The following is a 7443-nucleotide window of genomic DNA, read 5'->3' as shown; positions in this document are numbered from 1 at the left end:
CCACAATTTACACAGAAAACCTACGTACACGTATATTTCAGGCATTCTTTTCCTCATTTGCAACAATGCATGTAACTATCGTCAGACCGGAGTTGCTTCTATCTTCATTCTTCATTCTTCTTTCAATTTTAAGTGGGGATGAATCATAGGCGTAGAATCCAAAAAAATGGACAAGGTTAATGTAGGGACAGTGATGCACTATAAAAGTGAAATATATTAGAAAAGGGATGAAACAACCCTAACTGGTCGACTCAAAAACATCTGCGACTTCATTCGTCTTACCAGTCTTGTGCTCTTATGTTTAATGTGTAATCTCTCATTTCCAACACCCATCTGTTCATTCGCTGACTCTTAGTTTTCTTGCTAAAAACAGACGTTAATTATTGATGATCAGTCTTAATGGTAAAATGTGTCATTTTAAATCCGAGAGAAAAGTCATTTGGGGGTACCCCTTGGTGTCAGGGCCCAAAATTGAGATATCTGGGAATTTGTTTATATTCTCAGTATAGGTACTGTATCCCTGAGCATGTTGATGGCTCTAATGGCAGCTATGGTTTTCCCGAGGTGACGTTTTGGTGTTATTCTGAAAGTACTTTGTTAAAACCATTAAACTCTAATTCCGAGATAAATATTTTTCGGCTTTAATCTGTGGCCAAAAATTTGTGTGCAGGGTAATTACTGGTCGGGAGGATATTTAGAAGATACTGTATAAATCGTCTTATACTGTACAGTACTTTCTTTTTAACATATCTTGTGGTTGTTTGTCCAGCGTAACCAGTTTATATTGCTTCATCATTTAATTGACATTTGCTAATGTAAGAATACAATTTTTTGATAATTTTAGATCATATTTGCCAAGGCATTTAGAGCAGAAGTTAAGCATCATTGCTCACTAGCAGTTGTCCAATACAGACTATTTATGTATTTGCCAGTTCATTTGGTACTTTGGTGTATTCACTCATTTGTAAGACTTTCTTGGATAACATCTCTACTGTACATCTTTCAAATAAGTTTCATGTAATCAAGTCAAATATTTATGTACAGCAATAACAAACACGTGCAATGTCAAATCATGGGAAGGATTTGTTGTACATCTCCTTGTAAGTCTTCATAACATGTTGACTTAAGATACTTCATTACATCAAATATATTTGTTTAAAACCATCTCATTAGTATTCATCAACACATCTGATGTAATAAAGAATTTTGAGTCTTCAACATCTTATTATAAAGATGTACAGCAACTCTTTTCTACTTATGACTCGTCAAGTCCTTTGGTCTCGCTAAACACTCTGTACTTTTGAAAAATGTCAAGTCAAAATAAAAGATTGTGTCTCCTCAAACAATATACAGCCATATTTGGACTTGTGAACTTTTTTTTTAATTTTCCCGATTTTTTAAGTGTTATCTCATGGAGGAGCTCCAGCCCACCTGTCAGGTTTTTACCTGAAAAACAGCAACAACTTCAACCTGGCAGAATTGGCTACACAATGTTGCTAGTTTCTCCCATTTGGTAAGCCTTCAAGAAACCTTTACAATACATGCCTTACGTTATCTTCGCCACTTGGAGAGTCGGTCACGTCTCTTACGCACTGTTTAGAAGTAGCAGATAAGGTTCCCCCTGTTTATGAGGACACTAAGCATTACCCACACAACCAAACAATATACTGTAAACCTGTATTAACCACACAACCAAACCATACACTGTACCTTAAATTATACAAGCAAAGATCACTATAAACAAGGAATAGCATGTACTGTATTACCATTATATAGCATCTAGTCTAGTATATAACAACACGACACACTCCAACTACCCACACATTTACCAATCCTGGATAAATAATTCCTCGTCTTACCTTTAAATAAACTAGATAGGTTCTAGGTCTACTTCTGGGCTGCTGGTAAAAACCGCCAGTAAAATTGTCGACACACAACTCACAACATAACCCCCCTCCTCCCCCCACGCCAGGCGGGTCAACACTAATGGTGACAGGTCGACTCCAAGTTCTCCAACTGTCCTCACCCCTCATGGATGCCAGGGTCCGATAATTAAAAAAAATAAATAAATTAAATCCTTAATCTCAGTAAACTTAAACTAGATTTTATTACCAGTATGCAAAATAAATCTTTATAAATTTTAGAGTAGCCTGTTTTTTTGCAATATTATTTAAAACAACTAACATGACAGAAGTGAATTTTAACCTCGAAAAATACCCATGCCCTAGAAACATTTCTTTGAATAATTTGTTTGAGGTTCGAGGTAGTCAATTCATAATACAGTACTGTAGATGACTGGATTAAGTAGTTTTTAGATAACACTCCTCTCTAGGATCACCATAATCCAGTACCGTTATCACAAGGAATGTACAGTATTATCGGCCTTAGGGGGCGAAATAAAAATCACCCATAAATAAACACAAAAATCGAAAAAAATAAACATCGGGAGTGAGAATATATATATATATATATATATATATATATATAGTAGCATTGTACGTTGTTTTGTCAAAGTAAGAGAAACAACTGAGACCATGGAATTGTGTGTAAATGAGGCAGAAAAACAGATCAGCAACCTGGGACTTGGTCACAATTTTTGTGGTGCCATATGGCAGCAGGGTCTACCATTAGACAACACATTATGCTTCCAATATCTTCCCAGGCGGTAGTACCTCCCTGTTTGATAGCTGCCTACTACCTACATAACCAAACCACACGCTAGATATATTAATATTAATGCTACTAGATATAGGTACACAACACTATAAGTTAATCATATAATGCAGTTATAGGCACACAACATTACAGTATAAGTAAGTTAATTAAATACATTGATATAAACTCGCCCTTTAATTCATTAACACCTGTTGTACTAAAATATAAACACATACAGTATATGAGACCATCATTCAGAGTACTGGTTAATACTCTCAATACTAAAGCATAACAAAACACTGTTCTTTAGTCACATGTGAGCATCAATAAATTTAATTCTATATTCCCCATTAAAAGCCTTATATATATTTATTATTCTCTACAGGAGGATCAATAAAGACAACTTCTGTATTTTTTTCATCATTTTATTGGCAAGCGGAAAATGTTGTCATAAAAAGTGGCAGAAGCTGATGTTATTACCGACTAATACTATACTATAGGTAAAGACCAGAGATGTGTGGCAGCAACACGGCAAATAATCTTAATACTTTATTATACAGCACCTTATTTAATACAGTTTTATTAGCACAAGCTGTCAAAATTATATACTGTACTGTTCTTATGCTTATATATATATAAATACTGTATATGTACTGACACATATATAATAGGATGCACACCCACACGAATATATATATATATATATATATATATATATATATATATATATATATATATATATATATATATATATATATATATATATATATATATATATATATATATATATATATATATATATATATATATATATATATATATATACAGTATATAAACACGACACACACACACACACACACACACACACACACACACACACACACACACACACACATATTTCTATACAAACTCACACTTACACATACACATTTCTATACATACACACTCGGACACATTTCAAGACACACACACACACACACACATATATATATATATATATATATATATATATATATATATATATATATATATATATATATATATATAAATAATTCATTAAGACTTAAACAGCAAGCAAGAACATTAGTGAAGTATTGTGGGTTTTGTTTATGCTAAAAATACAATACTTTCTGCATAGTTGTAAGGCATATTGTTGAAGGCAGTGATTCTGGGTGACTTCTCAGATGGTGCTGCTCGCTCCCCAGCTACACCATCTGTCTACCAGCTACACCATCTCTCCACCACCTGCCTCTCATAGCCTATATTGTAATCATGTTCTGGGGTAACCTGAACCAGCTGTCATATACACCAGCTTGTAAAACCACCTGAACACACCAGCATATAAGACCATCTGACCGTACCAGCTTGTAGGACCACCTGAACGCACCAGCTGTCATACACTAGCTTACCTAAAAAAGTACTGTACCACCTCATTCAGTGTATAACAGAATCAGGTGGAATTATGGGTGCCACTAAACATGGGAAAAAAAAGTTGACCTGACGAAGCAATTCTCTGAGATTATTTTTTATATTTTTTTTAGATTACCAACAGTGAAAAAACACCACCATTTGTCTTTCCAATCAGACAGTAATACATAAGACTTGAGCAAGATTCCTAATACAGAATAATATATTAATCCTCCCAGTTGCATAATTCGCTTTGGTTATCAATTTTACCCATGGAAATTTCAGACAATTTCCTTAATTAATTTTTCTGATATGATTCTTCTTAAAAAAAAAATCATCCATGTTATTAAATATCTTCGTATGATTATCTGTGGGTACCAATAATCTTCATCCCTAAAATATTGAGAAAATTTTAGGTTTTCAGAAAGGAACTGACAAAAAAATACTAAAAATCAGACCAACCAACAATCCCTTCACTTACAAACATCAGCCACCAGTAACCTCCATCCCTAAAATTTTCTCTTACGTGCCATCGATCAGATTTTCAGAGTATGGGTCTTGACTCTTCTCTCCCTACCACCACCACGATGATAACCTACCCCCTGTTATAGCTCTCTTGACTCAACACCTAAAGATAATTACAAATGTGTATTAACGGGTTATTTCAACAGTTCAGAGTTGATACGGTGTATTTTTAGGGCTTAATATATGTATACAGGAGACGTTAATAATCCATCTTGGAATAAAATATCATTAATGCCATGTGAACTGTGAATTTCTTACGTAACTTCTCCACAATGTACACAAATTCACCAGAGTTGGGGTGAATATACATCTTTGCCACCCGGATGGAGTTTTACACATTATTTAAGGGTTATGTAATGAGATTCACAGTTGGTATATCAGTAGTAATTATTTCCCATCTCAAAAATACTTCATTGTCGTCTCCGTGTATAAATTTTTAGTCTCAAAAGGGGGTCTATTATTTCTGCTTTGAATTCCTATAATGATTTCCCTTTTAAAGTTTACATTACTCTGAGCCACAAACTATACACGTAAGACACCTCTCGTTTACAATGCAGGAAGACGGAGCAGAAACAAACACACGAGGAAAACATGATGACGAAGATGAGGAAGAAGGCACAGCATATTGAGGCACTGAAGAGAGAAGAGATAAAACAAGATGACAATAGGAACAGTGAGAGAACAACATTGGAAGTGAGGTAAACATGGAGAACGAGGAGGATGAAAAGTAATGATGACAAAACAAGCGTCAGGAATGAGAACACCAAAAAATACATTGGGTACGAATTATAGAAAGTGAGATAGGAAACACAGGTTGAAGGTGGTGTAGATGAAGTGAGGTTAGAGGAAGAAGGAAGAGAACCAGATGAGGAAGAAGGTGAGAAAGATGAGGAAGATGGATAGGAGGCAGGGAGATCACTGCAGGGTAAGATTTGAGATGGATGGATAGGAGGGATAGAGATACTGTAATAAGGTGGTAAATGGGTTAAAGGATGATGTGTAGGAGAAGATGGGGGAGAAGAAGGTGGTAAAGGTGAGGAGGAAGTAAGGGATGAGGAAGAATACGAAAAGGAAGAAGAAGGAGGCATAGTGGACGAATCAAATGAATAGGAAGAAGACAGAGATGGCCAAGGGGATGATGAGAAAGATGAAATATCAGAAGGTGAATGACAAGAAGACGAGGAGGAAGAAGAGGAAGATAAAGAACATAACGAAAAGGAAGAAAGAGAAGAAGAGGAGTGTGAAGATTTATCAGACAGCCTTTTAGTTTTGTGTGAGACGAACTGGGACAAAATCTATTATTAATCTATGGGTTGCTAGGTGAGGAACTTGACTACAGTGAGAAAGCCACAATGGTGCAGGAGGAATACTTGGACTACTATTATTATAAAAAAACTAACACGAATGACAGCTATTAAAAATATTATGACAAGCAGAAAGCTCGGCTGATGCGTATACTGTATATATAAATCTCGCAGCGACACCTTATGACTGTGTACACCAACGAGGGAAATTACCGTAATTTTTTCCCCTTAGGTGTGTAGGAGTCATGGATGTTTCCCTTCTACACAGGAAATGTTAAACCTGTGTTGTGGTGTGTTGACTTTGTTGACGTAGTGTAATTTCCATACACCTACAAGTTACATACAGAGACGTAACACCAGAAAATATCATCAGAACATACAGCTGTGACCATCTGGTAAACACTCACAGATATGACCACCTGGGAACCACAGGTAGATGTGACACGAGAGCCAACACCAGAACACACAGGGAGGCGACACTGGCGGCACAACATACAGGGATGTGACCCACTTCGTTACACACACACACACACATACACACATTCCCAGCAATAACTGGGAGTTTACATGACAGCAGGTTGTCCTTTAGATTAAGCAGGCAGGCTCTAAGCTGGCTAGGGTTCCTTACACACGTAGCAGGGTAGCACCACCTGCAGCTGGCTAGCTCATACTCAGCTGGGACAACACCAGCTGGGCTGGCAGGTCAAGAAGACAGAAGGGTCGACATAGTAGCTGCTTCTTGACCGAACTATCCCACAGTGTTGTAGTTTGAGTGATGAAGCTACAACTCCAGCTAGGTTAAGCTGGCCCCATGCACACGGTATAAGGGGGATCAGTGTTCAGTACAACCTATCAGTGAGTTACGTCACGACACAGAGGTCACCGCTGACAGGCGAACCTCTGCTCGAACTGTTTTTTTGTAAGAACGTCTTCACACCTAACATACGAATACAACAATGAGCACACTCTCTCACACCCCAAAAACTGAACACATAGTAACAACAATCCTTAGTGACCTATATCACTCATTCACATGTCTATTACTCAAGCTTATATAGAAAGAGAGTAGCAAAATAGTAAGCAATGACTTCTTCTTCTTCCTCTTCTTGTAGTTTTATTATACGTGCAGTTAACATGAAGGCGTTTACTCCTCGAGGTCACTGCCCAGGTTTGTTGATGGTCGGAGTGTGTGGCGAAGGTCCTGCGTCTTGGGTCCCTTCTTACTCCCGGCCGGCCACACTACAAGAGACAACACTGTTTAGCTCCTATTGTTTACACCGTGTTTCTGGTGTGTGTGTGTGTGTGTGTGTGTGTGTGTGTGTGTGCGTGTTACAGGAATTTGAAGGTAAAAAATTACTCTCCAATAATGCTTTAAACTTCAATGTAACATAAATCAATTAAAAACATATGGCATCAATATAATAAATTATCACATTACCATTTTATTCCTACCACATAAAAAAAAATCACTCCATATTGTTTTGACTAATAACTTCGACTCTCATTGGTTAGCAGAATCAACCAATAGGAAACACCATAGACCTAGTTAAAT

The 7443-nt window shown here is 36.7% G+C and overlaps 1 long non-coding RNA gene across 2 annotated transcripts in view; it reads right to left on the bottom strand.

Moving 5' to 3' along the window:
* Nucleotides 1–3937: 3937 nt before the first annotated feature.
* Nucleotides 3938–7443, bottom strand: part of LOC121861038 — a 43944-nt gene continuing 40438 nt past the window's right edge. For both annotated transcript variants that reach the window (XR_006087970.1, XR_006087971.1), the window contains exon 5: nt 3938–7130. This is a non-coding gene — a long non-coding RNA (uncharacterized LOC121861038). The remainder of the gene's footprint in view (nt 7131–7443) is intronic.

Source organism: Homarus americanus, unplaced genomic scaffold, assembly GCF_018991925.1.
Source record: "Homarus americanus isolate GMGI-L3 unplaced genomic scaffold, GMGI_Hamer_2.0 scaffold52806, whole genome shotgun sequence".
NCBI lineage: Eukaryota > Metazoa > Arthropoda > Malacostraca > Decapoda > Nephropidae > Homarus > Homarus americanus.
Note: the sequence above shows the minus strand (reverse complement) of the source record. Positions and strands in the feature narration are given on the sequence as shown.